Raw genomic sequence first — 15,624 nt, 5'->3', positions numbered from 1 at the left:
TGCATTCAAGTATTAACACAGATGTAAGCCAAGCTTCAAGTTTCCAGTCTTGATTCACTGTAATTTACGATTGTTACATTTAAAAGTCAATTTAATGTACATGTTTGTTGTTATCTGTGGTGTTTTTTTTAGCACATTAACTTTTTAGCATCACCACATTTTTTGTGTGTGTGTGTGTTTGTGTGTGTGTGTGTTTGTGTGTGTGTGTTTGTGTGTGTGTGTGTGTGTGTGTGTGTTTTATTTGCTTGTTTGTTTCAACTCTGAAAATTCTTAAAATCTTAAAATTTTCTTTTAGGGTTTCCAGGTATGAATTTTTATGAAAATAGCTCCATCAACTTTCCCTATGTGGACACAAGTTCTGCTGTCAATTTCCCTGCAGTAGAGAAAGTCCCACAGTCAACTGCAGACAAGAAGGCTACCTTTTCCTTTAAGACCATAAAGGATTTCTGTCACAGAGTAAAAACCTGAAGGTAGAATTTATTGGGCGAGGGATGGAGGGCAATTTGTGGTTATGTTTGAGTTTTCACAATTTTTCTATTTAAAATTTTACCACAGATTTTATGAGGCATTTATAAAGGAAAATATCATCCTTCATGCTGTGAAGTTATGAATAGTACTTTATAGGGTATGTTGAGTGAACTGTGGTTTGAGTTTTGAATTAACGCAGCAAAACTAAGCGCCCCAACATAAAACACTGTTATGTTTATGCAGGCTTATTTAGCTGAATTATGGCATTTTCTGAGGTAATATTTACACGGCACAAGCAGAAAAAAAATAACTTTTCCATAGGATTTTCATAAAATAGTGTCATGAGAGGTAACTGTCAGTCTACGCAGAAACACGGCTTTCCTTTAAAGTTCCGGCACGGAGTCTAGTCCTTGACATCACTACACACTACCAGAGGATGCTAGAGGGTACCAGTTTGCCTATTCTCCTCACTTAAATTATTATAAACAACCCACTGATAGAAGTGCATTTCTTAATTCTCTGGTGTGTAATTCTGGGCATCATTTTCTTCCAGGGCCTTAGAAAGGAGACACCTACGGAGTGCTGTTAAGCAACTAATTCTACATATTATCAGTATGGCACATGGAAGAAAGTAGCCAGCAGAGTGTTGTCATCAATGACCTCTGGACTCTTGATTTAAGGAAAGATTTAAACACATAATCTATAAATTCAAGGGCTTACATGCAGCAAGAGCCCATGCATACATCACTGGATTTCTGAGACGGGCTGTTTGCAAATTTGACATTTGGAGGCTGTCTAAAAAGTGGCATGAAGTTATATTTTCTAGAGTGACTACAGATTTCAAAAATGAGCAAGCAACACGGGTCAGTAGAAACTGGCCAAACGAAGCTTTTGTGGTACTCCAACAGAGGTAATAGTAGTTATAATAATGATAATACATGCAGTTTCTAAGTCTATCTAAAAGAAAAAGTGGATGTAAAGCCAAAAATAATTGTTTAAACCTATAAACCCTTTTGCTTTGCAAAACAAGATTTTGAATTTGTAGTTAAGATTGGATAGAAGTATACGGCCCACTCAATTTAGATTTTGCAAAGCTCATCAAACAGAAGCCACAACACTATCTTCATACTTCCAAGAATCGCAGGCGAAGGTTCAGATATGGAGTGAGTTATTAGAATTCAGCAATACAATCCAGTTTGTCCTTGTCTAAATTCATGGGTAATCTATCATTTAAGAGAGTTTTAGTTTTATTATTATTTTTGTGTGAACAGCCACACAAAGCAACTGCTGCCTTCTTAAAGTTATTTAATTATTAGTTAAGTATCATTTGCTATTAGATGAGTGGAACAATGCTTACTCTTGCTACATATACAACAAGATATATGGAAATAGAGAATTGCACATTTGCTAGATAATGTGTGCCTCTCAAAAGGAATTTCAGAGATGTATGTAGTTAAGAGACTTCGTTACCTATAAAGAGGTCAACAGAATTTCTCTTAAACCCTGTCTAAATAAAAATAAATTCTATGTAATCAAGTTTGAAACTTGAGCAAGTATGTTTCTAAATAAGAGCGACTTATTTATGGCTCATCTCAGAGATTCTTTTAAGAATATTTTATTTCTTCATGCTTGCTTTACTGTGATTCTCATGTCTTATGCAAAAGAAAGTTGACTTACAGAAAACTTCTGTTGTCATCTATGATAGATAAATTGGGGATTCATTTGCGTTAGAAGGGATTCGACACTTCATAAAATTATCCATACCCAAATTACTTTGAGTGATAATACCCCCTTGGTGTCATTTCAACATACGCATCTTAGCGAATACATTTTTATGGTTGGAGTGTCTTTCCATCTCATTTAAGACAGTGTTTTCAACCTTAACAACTATTGGAATAGCCTGAGGGACATTGTTAGAAGGCGGGAGTAATTTAGAGGTGTGGGGTGAGGCTCAAGGTTCTGCGTTCCTAATGAGCTCCCTGAAGTTTCTGACTGTAGGACTGTACCTCAATGATGAGGACTTAAGCCATGTTTTCGAATGAAGCAATTCTTGAGGGGGGCTCATGTGAATATTATAGTATTCTTTATTGCAGCAGGAGTCAAGCAACTTGTTTGCCACAAACTATTTTTTCTCTACATTAATATTTTGTGAAATGCTCAGAAGGAGAAACCCAGCTACACCACTAACTGGGTTTGAATGATCTCATAGCACTTCTTTTTTTATCTTTTAGAATAGATTTGTTCTGACTTGTGAACATTAAAACTCTCTGGGTTTTGGTTTCGTCCTCTGCAACATGAAACAAGAAATAAAACTCAGACTGTCCTGCAGATGTTATACTCATTTTTTTTTGTCATAGGAGTGAAAGAGTTATTTTCAGCCTTTGACTTTGTGGTTTTATAAATCAAGGGTGGGGTGCTCTCCCTGAAAAGTGAAACACTGGCTTAGGTACGATTAGCAGATTGTGATTGCATTAGATTTAAAACATGCTAGCTGGAGCTTGCAGACAGTAGGTGAAAAAAAACCAATCTGGGTGGGAAGGAATTAAGATTCCATTTCCAACTGACAGTGCAATTTCCTTCTCCCCAGAGTTCAAAGGATGGATACATGGATGGTGATTTCATTGTAAGTAGTTTAACCCAGGAAACAAAATCTACATGGGATGACACAGGGGGAGGGATTGGTTATTTAAAGCTGAAAGAGTCCTCATACATTTTCATACATTTTATTTTATGTACTATTTTCCAATGAATTTACAAAGCACAAAGTTAGTATCATAGTCCATTGGCTATAATAATACCTCTTCTGTTTCTTTCCACATCATTATTAATCTCTTTGATTTTCTTACTTTTCTCAGAGCTTTAGTACTACCCATCTGCTCTAAGTTAAACACAGTAATGAGTAAGCACGAGTGATAAAGATTATTTTTAAACAATATGGCACATGCCACTTGAAAATGTAACACCCAGGGCATAGACTCATGTTAACCACAACTTACAAGAAATTATTCTTTCAATAAACTGACCATGTCAATGACTCTATATCTTTTATCTTACTTTGTGCTGTCCACCTCAGGGGCCTCTGAGAATTGTTTACACAGTGAATTCGTGTGTGTGTGTGTGTGTGTGTGTGTGTGTGTGTGTGCGTGTGAGTGTGTTCAGGGTGAACAGTGGAGGAAGCAGTAATGTAGGGAAGATAAAAAGGATCAGCAATGGAAAATTCCAGATTTCTTCTTTTACTAGGTAGAACTGACCTATGGGTCATGGACACATTGTCTCCCTTCAGTTCCGTCTACCAATGGAGAAAGGTGTATGGGGTTCTGAGTTGTACAAATGAGTTTGGATTTAAGAGAACTTATTTTTAAAGCAAACTTTTTCTATGGTCGAGACTTGCACAGTCAGAACTCCTAAGAACATGGTAGAATGGTATTTGTAGCTCTCAGAAGCCATTCCATTTCTTTGGCCTCCTTGGCTCTTCTGCCAGAATCTATTGTAAATTATTTGTTAGGTATATATTTTAGAATGTCACCTTTGATTTTTATCAACTTTGGTTATACCTATTTTCACATTCTAGAAAGAAAAAGAGATGACACTCGAAGCACTTTCCGAGAATAAAACACAGTGGCTGCAGAGAAGAGGAGGAATCAGGTGCGACTCAGACCTGCTAGACCACGCTTCACTGATGGCTACAATCAGAGAAAAGTGGCAGCTAGAAAAGACTGGTGGAGCATTTCTAGCCTTACCCAAAAGATTCTTTGACATGCAAAACCAAAGACTGTAGGAGCTGCCCTTTACCTTCCAAATCTTAAAGAAAGTACATTATTAAATTAGTGTACAAAGTTGCTAATTAGGTAGCTATCACGGCGTGTTTTTTATTCAATCTACTGCTTAATTGTCCTTTACCTATTCCCATTTTCTCCTTCTCCCTGATCTCCTGTTCTTCCTCAATAGTTCCCTCATCAGCAGACGACTGCATGTTACTTGTACTGTATTAATTTCTTGTTTCCCTATCCTCTCTCTAAAGACCACTTTTCTCATTTCTATGTGCATAACATACGTACACACATATGTGTGTGCATGTGCACACACACAATATACATGCACATATAAATATAGATTTGTCATACCAGAAGAGATTTGTCTTTCTGTGTCTGTGCTATTTTATTTAACATAATCTCTAACCTCCACGAATTTTCCTACTAAAGTCTTGACTTCATTTTTCTTTTTTCTTTAAGACACACACACACACACACACACACACACACACACACACACACACACAATCCCCCTGTGCATGTTTGCCACAGTTATTTTATCCATTCACAGGTTGGCAATTCATAGGCTGCTTCCATTTCTTAGTTACTGTGAATGATGCAGCAATAAACATGGATGCGTAGACGTCTCTGTGGTAGGCTGACTTACATGTGTTTGTGTATGTATCCTTGTATTACATAGGTTTTGAGGAACCTGTCTGTCATCCCAGCACAGTCAAAGGCCTTTCTCACAAGCTGGGTACATCAGTAAATCAGAGAGCTCAGGATTCCAGGAGAGAGATCCTGTCTCTTAGAAAGTAAAGTGGGGAGCATCAAAAAGACACATAGAGGGCAGTCCAGTCCCACCACAGGCATGAGCACACATGTGCACACATGCATGCTCACACATATGACAATGTAAACATCTTATACACATGCAAAAAATCTCATAAACATCTTAATCAAATTTGTGCACTCAAGACCTTCAGTTTACAATAAGTTGAATGAATGGTTTTCTACAGGTTATTTCGAGGATCCATATTTTTTCTAAGTACATTCTCAACTGAGTGTCATGGGTATTAGGAACATGTGGCTTGGTTTTTATCCCATTTTTCTAGTTGGCTAGAAAGTCAAGTGCAAATGTTCTTCAGAACTGTAACAGCTGTGGCCCACAATTCTGTTAGCAGTCTTTGTCTAACTGTTCTGAAGTTCTGAGTGGCAAATGCTGAACAGAAAAGTGGTCTAGCAGTCCCATTGCTAGATATACTGGAGTTTCAAGGGCATCCTTAGAGACTTTCCAAGTTTTTGTGTCCTAGAATAAAGAAACTGGATAGAGACAATAGAAACAGAGCAAAAGCCGAGACAGTCTGCTATCAAGGTGTGAGATATGCACTGGAAACAGAGTTTAATAGTTCAAATACCCTATTCTACTGCCTCAAGAGAGGAGCCTCCTATTCCAGAGCCATTGCCATCCAAGGGAAATAGTAAGACAAGGACTTGTGGTTATAATGCCATTTTAATGCTTTGCCACTGGGGAATTTCCACTCCTTGGCTAACAAGGGAACAACTCAACTTCTGCTTCAACTCATTTTAGTGGCCCCATCTTCAGTTTGCAAAGAGAATTCAAATTGAAATCAATTAATACTAGTAGTTCTTTCTAGAGAGTCTAGAACACACTATCTCAAGGCAACTGATACCTGATTCATACATGATACCTGATTCATACATGATTGATTTGTTCTCAGCATCTCCTTGGCATCAGAAAGGGTTGATCATCATGTTCTATTTTCCCCACTAATTAATACTTTACATCCCAATTGGAGCTTCCCCTTTCTCTTCTCAGCATCTCCCTCTCACCTCCTCTAAGCCCCCCTCCCTTTCTCCTCAGAGAAGGGGAGACCTCCCATAGACATCAACCCATCTTGTATATCAAGTTGTAGGACTGAATGCATCTTCTATTGAGGCTAAAGAAGGCCAGGCAGTTTGGGGGAAGGGATCCAAAGGCAGGCAGCAGAGTCAGAAGGCAGGCAGCAGAGTGAGAGATAGTCCCTGCTCCTGCTATTAGGTGCCACACATGAGGACTAAGCTGTAAATCTGTTACATATATGTAGGGGGCCTAGGTCCCTCTTGTTTATGCTTTCTGATTGTGTTGTCTCTATGAATCCCTTTGGACCCAGGTTAGTTGATTCTGTAGGTTTTCTTGTGGTGTCCTTGACCTCTCTGGCTCTTTTCTTTTCTTTTTTTTTTCGGAGCTGGGGATCGAACCCAGGGCCTTGTGCTTGCTAGGCAATCGCTCTACCACCGGGCTAAATCCCCAACCCTCCCCCCCCAGCTCTGGCTCTTTTAATCCTTCCCCTTATCTTCCACAAGATTCCCTGAGTTCGGCCTAACGTTTAGTTATGTCTATCTGCATCTGTTTCCATCAGCTGCTGGGTGAAGCTACTCAGATGACAGTTATGCTAGGCTCCTGTCTACAAGTAGAGCAGAAAATTATTTAGGAGTGTCTGGGTTGTCTCCCCCCCACCCCCCCGTGAAACTCAATTTGCGCCAGTCGTTGATTGGCCACTTTCTCTTCCCTCCTTACCCTGGTACCTCTTTTTTTTTAATTTTTTTTTATTTTTACATTTTCTTTTTTTTCTTTTTATTTTTTTTAATTTATTTAATACTTAATAATAATTCTTTGGTTTCCGGGCAAACATCCCCCTCCCCCCTCCCCTTCCTTATGGGTGTTCCCCTCCCAACCCTCCCCCCATTGCCGCCCTCCCCCCAACAGTCTAGTTCACTGGGGGTTCAGTCTTAGCAGGACCTAGGGCTTCCCCTTCCACTGGTGCTCTTACTAGGCTATTCATTGCTACCTATGAGGTCAGAGTCCAGGGTCAGTCCATGCATAGTCTTTAGGTAGTAGCTTAGTCCCTGGAAGCTCTGGTTGCTTGGCATTGTTGTACATATGGGGTCTCAAGCCCCTTCAAGCTCTTCCAGTTCTTTCTCTGATTCCTTCAGCGGGGGTCCTATTCTCAGTTCAGTAGTTTGCTGCCGGCATTCACCTCTGTATTTGCTGTATTCTGGCTGTGTCTCTCAGCAGAGATCTACATCCGGCTCCTGTCAGCCTGCACTTCTTTGCTTCATCCATCTTGTCTAATTGGGTGGCTGTATATGTATGGGCCACATGTGGGGCAGGCTCTGAATGGGAGTTCCTTCAGTCTCTGTTTTAATCTTTGCCTCTCTCTTCCCTGCCAAGGGTATTCTTGTTCCCCTTTTAGAGAAGGAGTGAAGCATTCACATTTTGATCATCCGTCTTGAGTTTCATTTGTTCTAGGCATCTAGGGTAATTCAAGCATTTGGGCTAATAGCCACTTATCAGTGAGTGCATACCATGTATGTCTTTCTGTGTTTGGGTTAGCTCACTCAGGATGATATTTTCCAGTTCCAACCATTTGCCTACGAATTTCATAAAGCCGTTGTTTTTGATAGCTGAGTAATATTCCATTGTGTAGACGTACCATATTTTCTGTATCCATTCCTCTATTGAAGGGCATCTGGGTTCTTTCCAGCTTCTGGCTATTATAAATAAGGCTGCGATGAACATAGTGGAGCACGTGTCTTTTTTATATGTTGGGGCATCTTTTGGGTATATGCCCAAGAGAGGTATAGCTGGATCCTCAGGCAGTTCAATGTCCAATTTTCTGAGGAACCTCCAGACTGATTTCCAGAATGGTTGTACCAGTCTGCAATCCCACCAACAATGGAGGAGTGTTCCTCTTTCTCCCCATCCTCGCCAGCATCTGCTGTCACCTGAGTTTTTGATCTTAGCCATTCTCACTGGTGTGAGGTGAAATCTCAGGGTTGTTTTGATTTGCATTTCCCTTATGACTAAAGATGTTGAACATTTCTTTAGGTGTTTCTCAGCCATTCGGCATTCCTCAGCTGTGAATTCTTTGTTTAGCTCTGAACCCCATTTTTTAATAGGGTTATTTGTCTCCCTGCGGACTAACTTCTTGAGTTCTTTGTATATTTTGGATATAAGGCCTCTATCTGTTGTAGGATTGGTAAAGATCTTTTCCCAATCTGTTGGTTGCCGATTTGTCCTAACCACAGTGTCCTTTGCCTTACAGAAGCTTTGCAGTTTTATGAGATCCCATTTGTCGATTCTTGATCTTGGAGCATAAGCCATTGGTGTTTTGTTCAGGAAATTTTTTCCAGTGCCCATGTGTTCCAGATGCTTCCCTAGTTTTTCTTCTATTAGTTCGAGTGTATCAGGTTTGATGTGGAGGTCCTTGATCCACTTGGACTTAAGCTTTGTACAGGGTGATAAGCATGGATCAATCTGCATTCTTCTACATGTTGACCTCCAGTTGAACCAGCACCATTTGCTGAAAATGCTATCTTTTTTCCATTGGATGGTTTTGGCTCCTTTGTCAAAAATCAAGTGACCATAGGTGTGTGGGTTCATTACTGGGTCTTCAATTCTATTCCATTGGTCTATCTGTCTGTCTCTGTACCAAAACCATGCAGTTTTTATCACTATTGCTCTGTAATACTGCTTGAGTTCAGGGATAGTGATTCCCCCTGAAGTCCTTTTATTGTTGAGGATAGTTTTAGCTATCCTGGGTTTTTTGTTATTCCAGATGAATTTGCAAATTGTTCTGTCTAACTCTTTGAAGAATTGGATTGGTATTTTGATGGGGATTGCATTGAATCTGTAGATCGCTTTTGGTAAAATGGCCATTTTTACTATATTAATCCTGCCAATCCATGAGCATGGGAGATCTTTCCATCTTCTGAGGTCTTCTTCAGTTTCTTTCTTCAGTGTCTTGAAGTTCTTATTGTACAGATCTTTTACTTGCTTGGTTAAAGTCACACCGAGGTACTTTATATTATTTGGGTCTATTATGAAGGGTGTCGTTTCCCTAATTTCTTTCTCGGCTTGTTTCTCTTTTGTGTAGAGGAAGGCTACTGATTTGTTTGAGTTAATTTTATACCCAGCCACTTTGCTGAAGTTGTTTATCAGCTTTAGTAGTTCTCTGGTGGAACTTTTGGGATCACTTAAATATACTATCATATCATCTGCAAATAGTGATATTTTGACTTCTTCTTTTCCGATCTGTATCTTCTTGACCTCCATTTGTTGTTTGATTGCTCTGGCTAGAACTTCAAGAACTATATTGAATAAGTAGGGAGAGAGTGGGCAGCCTTGTCTAGTCCCTGATTTTAGTGGGATTGCTTCAAGCTTCTCTCCATTTAGTTTAATGTTAGCAACTGGTTTGCTGTATATGGCTTTTACTATGTTTAGGTATGGGCCTTGAATTCCTATTCTTTCCAGGACTTTTATCATGAAGGGGTGTTGAATTTTGTCAAATGCTTTCTCAGCATCCAATGAAATGATCATGTGGTTTTGTTCTTTCAGTTTGTTTATATAATGGATAACGTTGATGGTTTTCCGTATATTAAACCATCCCTGCATGCCTGGGATGAAGCCTACTTGATCATGGTGGATGATTGTTTTGATGTGCTCTTGGATTCGGTTTGCCAGAATTTTATTGAGTATTTTTGCGTCGATATTCGCAAGGGAAATTGGTCTGAAGTTCTCTTTTTTTCTTGGGTCTTTGTGTGGTTTAGGTATAAGAGTAATTGTGGCTTCATAGAAGGAATTCGGGAGTGCTCCATCTGTTTCAATTTTGTGGAATAGTTTGGATAATATTGGTATGAGGTCTTCTATGAAGGTTTGATAGAATTCTGCACTAAACCCATCTGGACCTGGGCTCTTTTTGGTTGGGAGACCTTTAATGACTGCTTCTATTTCCTTAGGAGTTATGGGGTTGTTTAACTGGTTTATCTGTTCCTGATTTAACTTCGGTACCTGATATTTGTCTAGGAAATTGTCCATTTCCTGTAGATTTTCAAGTTTTGTTGAATATAGGCTTTTATAGTAAGATCTGATGATTTTTTGAATTTCCTCTGAATCTGTAGTTATGTCTCCCTTTTCATTTCTGATTTTGTTAATTTGGACACACTCTCTGGGTCCTCCCGTTAGTCTGGCTAAGGGTTTATCTATCTTGTTGATTTTCTCAAAGAACCAACTTTTGGTTCTGTTGATTCTTTCTATGGTCCTTTTTGTTTCTACTTGGTTGATTTCAGCTCTGAGTTTGATTATTTCCTGCCTTCAACTCCTCCTGGGTGTATTTGCTTCTTTTTGCTCTAGAGCTTTTAGGTGCGCTGTCAAGCTGCTGATGTATGCTCTTTCCTGTTTCTTTCTGCAGGCACACAGCGCTATGAGTTTTCCTCTTAGCACAGCTTTCATTGTGTCCCATAAGTTTGGGTATGTTGTACCTTCATTTTCATTAAATTCTAAAAAGTTTTTAATTTCTTTTTTTATTTCTTCCTTGACTAGGTTATCATTGAGTAGAGCATTGTTCAATTTCCACGTATATGTGGGCATTCTTCCCTTATTGTTATTGAAGACCAGTTTTAGGCCGTGGTGGTCCGATAGCACGCATGGGATTATTTCTATCTTTCTGTACCTGTTGAGGCCCGTTTTTTGACCAACTATATGGTCAATTTTGGAGAAAGTACCATGAGGAGCTGAGAAGAAGGTATATTCTTTTGCTTTAGGATAGAATGTTCTATAAATATCTGTTAAGTCCATTTGGCTCATGACTTCTCTTAGTCTGTCTATGTCTCTGTGTAATTTCTGTTTCCATGATCTGTCCATTGATGATAGTGGTGTGTTGAAATCTCCCACTATTATTGTGTGAGGTGCAATGTGTGTTTTGAGCTTTAGTAAGGTTTCTTTTACGTATGTAGGTGCCCTTGTATTTGGGGCATAGATATTTAGGATTGAGAGTTCATCTTGGTGGATTTTTCCTTTGATGAATATGAAGTGTCCTTCCTTATCTTTTTTGATGACTTTTAATTGAAAATTGATTTTATTTGATATTAGAATGGCTACTTCAGCTTGCTTCTTCTGACCATTTGCTTGGAAAGTTGTTTTCCAGCCTTTCACTCTGAGGTAGTGTCTGTCTTTGTCTCTGAGGTGTGTTTCCTGTAGGCAGCAGAATGCAGGGTCCTCGTTGCGTATCCAGTTTGTTAATCTATGTCTTTTTTTGGGGAGTTGAGGCCATTGATGTTGAGAGATATTAAGGAATAGTGATTATTGCTTCCTATTATATTCATATTTGGATGTGAGGTTATGTTTGTGTGCTCTTCTCTCTTTGTTTTGTTGCCAAGACGATTAGTTTCTTGCTTCTTCTAGGGTATAGCTTGCCTCCTTATGTTGGGCTTTACCCTTTATTATCCTTTGTAGTGCTGGATTTGTAGAAAGATATTGTGTAAATTTGGTTTTGTCATGGAATATCTTGGTTTCTCCATCTATGTTAATTGAGAGTTTTGCAGGATACAGTAACCTGGGCTGGCACTTGTGTTCTCTTAGGGTCTGTATGACATCTGTGCAGGATCTTCTGGCCTTCATAGTTTCTTGCGAAAAGTCTGGTGTGATTCTGATAGGTCTGCCTTTATATGTTACTTGACCTTTTTCCCTTACTGCTTTTAATATTCTTTCTTTATTTTGTGCGTTTGGTGTTTTGACTATTATGTGACGGGAGGTGTTTCTTTTCTGGTCCAATCTATTTGGAGTTCTGTAGGCTTCTTGTATGCCTATGGGTATCTCTTTTTTTAGGTTAGGGAAGTTTTCTTCTATAATTTTGTTGAAGATATTTACTGGTCCTTTGAGCTGGGAGTCTTCACTCTCTTATATACCTATTATCCTTAGGTTTGATCTTCTCATTGAGTCCTGGATTTCCTGTATGTTTTGGACCAGTAGCTTTTTCTGCTTTACATTATCTTTGACAGTTGAATCAATGATTTCTAGGGAATCTTCTGCTCCCAAGATTCTCTCTTCCATCTCTTGTATTCTGTTGGTGAGGCTTCTTTCTACAGCTCATTGTCTCTTCTTTTGGTTTTCTATATCCAGGGTTGTTTCCATGTGTTCTTTCTTGATTGCTTCTATTTCCATTTTTAATTCCTTCAACTGTTTGATTGTGTTTTCCTGGAATTCTTTCAGGCATTTTTGCGATTCCTCTTTGTAGGCTTCTACTTGTTCTCTAAGGGAGTTCTTCACGTCTTTCTTGAAGTCCTCCAGCATCATGATCAAATATGATTTTGAAACTAGATCTTGCTTTTCTGGTGTGTTTCGATATTCCATGTTTATTTTGGTGGGAGAATTTGGCTCCGATGATGCCATGTAGTCTTGGTTTCTGTTGCTTGGGTTCCTGCGCTTGCCTCTCACTATCAGATTATCTCTAGTGTTACTTTGTTCTGCTATTTCTGACAGTGGCTAGACTGTCCTTTAAGCCTGTGTGTCAGGAGTGCTGTAGACCTGTTTTCCTGTTTTCTTTCAGCCAGTTATGGGGACAGAGTGTTCTGCTTTCGGGCGTGTAGTTTTTCCTCTCTACAGGTCTTCACCTGTTCCTGTGGGCCTGTGTCTTGAGTTCACCAGGCAGGTCACTTGCAGGGGAAAAGTTGGTCCTACCTGAGGTCCCGAGGCTCAAGTGTGCTCGTGGGGTACTGCCTAAGTCCTCTCCGCGGCGGCAACAACCGAGAAGATCTGCGCCGCTCTTTCCGGGAGCCTCCGTGCACCAGGGTTCCAGATGGCGTTTGGTGTTTTCCTCTGGCGTCTGGATGTGCGCAGAGTGCAGTCTCTTCTGGTTTCCCAGGCGTGTCTGCCTCTCTGTAGTTTTAGCTCTCCCTCCCACGGGATTTGGGTGCAGAGAACTGTTTATCCGGTCTGTTTCCTTCAGGTTCTGGTGGTGTCTCAGGCGCAGGGGTCCTGCCGCTCCTGGGCCCTCTCTTACGGGAACCCAGAGGCCTTATACAGTTTCCTCTTGGGGAAGGGATGTGGGCAGGGGTGGGCAGTGTTGGTGGTCTCCTCCGCTCTGCAGCGTCAGGAGTGCCCACCTGACCAGGCGGTGAGGTCTCTCTCCCACGGGGTTTGGGAGCAGAGAGCTGCTGCGGGCCGGGATCCGAGGGTCCCTGGGACCTCTTATATGCAGGAAAATTGTGAGTTGAAGGTTTTGTGGCCTGGTTACAGGAGGTGACCGTTTCATGTTCCATATCCCCCATTGTCTAGGAGTCTTAGCTGGAATCAACCTCATTGATTCCTGGGGGTTCTGTTGCCCTATATTTCTAGCTTATTCAAGAGATACCTCCCCCTCACTGATTCCAGTTCTCCCTGCCAGTTCTCTCTGTGTCCTCTCCACAATTGATGACCCCTGTTCTTTTCCCAACATCCTCTCTCATCAAGTTCCCTTCCTTCCACTACCCCAGATGTTTGTTGAATTTTCCCTTCTCAGTGAGATTCAAGCATCCTCCTATATGCCCTACTTGTTAATTAGCTTCTTCGGCTCTGTGGATTGTAGCATGGTTAGCCTGTGTTTTATTGCTAATATCTACTTATAAGTGAGTACATACCATGTCTGTCTTTTCAGCTTGGGTTTCTTCACTTAGGATGATCTTTTCTAGTTCTATCAATTTGCATGCAAATTTCTTGATGTCATTGTTTTTAGTAGCTGAATAGTATTCCATTGCGTAAATGAACCATCTATTCAATATCCATTCTTTGGTTGGGGGACATGTAGGTTGTTTTCCATTCCTGGCTATTATGAATAAAGCTGCTATGAACAGAGTAGCGCACATGTCTTTGTGAAATAGTGGAGGAGGATCTTTTGAGTATATGCTCAGGAGTGGTATAGCTGGGTTTTCAGTTATAACTCTTCCCAATTTTCAGGGAAATTGGCCAAATTGATTTCCAGAGTGGCTGTATGAGTTTGCACTTCCACTAGCAATGGAGGAGTATTCTCTTTGCTTCACATCCTGGCCAGCATGTGGTATCTCTTGAGTTTTTGATCTTAGCCATTCTGATTGGTACGACAAAGAATCTCAGAATCATTTTGATTTGCATTTCTTGGATGACTAAGGATATTGATCATTTCATTAAGTACTTCTTAGCCATTAACCTCTGTACCCCACTTTCTAATTGGGCTCTTTGGTTTGTTGCTGTCTAATTTCTTGAGTTCTTATATATTTTGGATATTCGTCTTCTGTCAGATATAGGGTTGGTGAAGATCCTTCCTCATTCTATAAGCCACCATTTTGTTATCATGTTCTTAATGATATTCCTTTCTGATGTCTTTAACATTCCCTTGGTTTCTTAGCTACCTGACCACCAATTTGATGTCGTGTCCCTCTGCTGCCTCCCCCCTCCCATCTTCCTGGTATCCTCCACATGTCTGTCTCTACACCACCATCTCACCTCATGCACAGTGTGCTTCTTTCTTGTTCTCACCATTCATGATCACAGCAGCTTTTACTGCTTCATGAAAATGATTACAGCTTTACAGCTTTGCTTCCCCACTGCACTGAAACTCCAGCCACACCTTCCAAACTGCCTGCCAGACATCATTGTTTGCATGTCCCACAGTTCCTTTTAACTAAAAACTTCTAAAAATTCTCAGAACTGATTTATCACCTTCCTCCACAGAAGAGTTTATTATTTCTAAACATCAAATTTCTGCCAAATAGAACACTTTTCATCTATTGACTTTGTTTAAAATATATAGAGTTTGCTTAGAGTTCATGTTTTAAAATTAAATATCCCATTTCTTGCTAAGTTTTGAATTCTTGCAGCCTGTCAATATCGTTGTTCATAGCTTTACTGAGACTCTATTTTAGTTCAAGAACTATTGCAAGGTCTATATATGATATACCCATACCCGGAGCTTATAGAATCCAGAGAGCAAGAATTATTTCTTCCTTTGTTTAAAGTTTGGGAAATCTAAAGTCAGGTCAAATAGCAATAACACATAGATATTTGGTCGTTAAATGAGTATACATGAATGGGTCCATGGCTCCAGCTACATATCTGCCATCAGTGGGAGGAGAGGCCCTTAGTCCTATGGAGGCTTGATGCTCTAGCAAAGTGAGATGCTTGAGTAGTGAGGAGGGAGGGGTTGGGTGGGTGGAAGAGCACCCTCTTAGAGGCACAGGGAAGGGGGAATGAGATGGGGGGTTTGCAGAGGGGATACTGGGAAGGAGGACAACATTTGAAATGTAAATAAATAAAATAAACAATAAAAAATAACATCCAGGCTTCCCCACCCTGGCCAGATAAGCAATCTGCTGTCCGCCCACATGTTACAGCCTGTTTGCCTCCCAGGAGGTCTGCAGAAACCAAAGACACAGGTGAAAATCTTGCCTAAATATCCTCACCAGCTGAGACACCCATAGAACCCAGCTGACACTGGACCTACCCACCCAGCTGAGTTCTGCCTTCCTTCTGGTCTGCTTCTCCATCCAGGCTAGAGCAGTGGGCCCAATACCTTCCCACATCTTACAGCCTGTTTGCTTCCTAGGAGTT

General features: G+C 40.3%; 1 long non-coding RNA gene across 1 annotated transcript; it reads left to right on the top strand.

The window, feature by feature from the left end:
• The first annotated feature begins 272 nt into the window (after positions 1-272).
• Positions 273-4,922, top strand: LOC102546782 (uncharacterized). The gene is made up of 4 exons (XR_358105.5): positions 273-470; positions 1,022-1,378; positions 3,056-3,091; positions 4,040-4,922. It is a non-coding gene; the product is annotated as an uncharacterized LOC102546782 (long non-coding RNA).
• The last annotated feature ends 10,702 nt before the right edge of the window (positions 4,923-15,624 follow it).

This window comes from Rattus norvegicus, chromosome 11 (genome assembly GCF_036323735.1).
Source record: "Rattus norvegicus strain BN/NHsdMcwi chromosome 11, GRCr8, whole genome shotgun sequence".
In the NCBI taxonomy this organism is placed as follows: domain Eukaryota; kingdom Metazoa; phylum Chordata; class Mammalia; order Rodentia; family Muridae; genus Rattus; species Rattus norvegicus.
The sequence above is the reverse complement of the archived record's forward strand: the minus strand, read 5'-3'. Positions and strand labels throughout refer to the sequence as shown.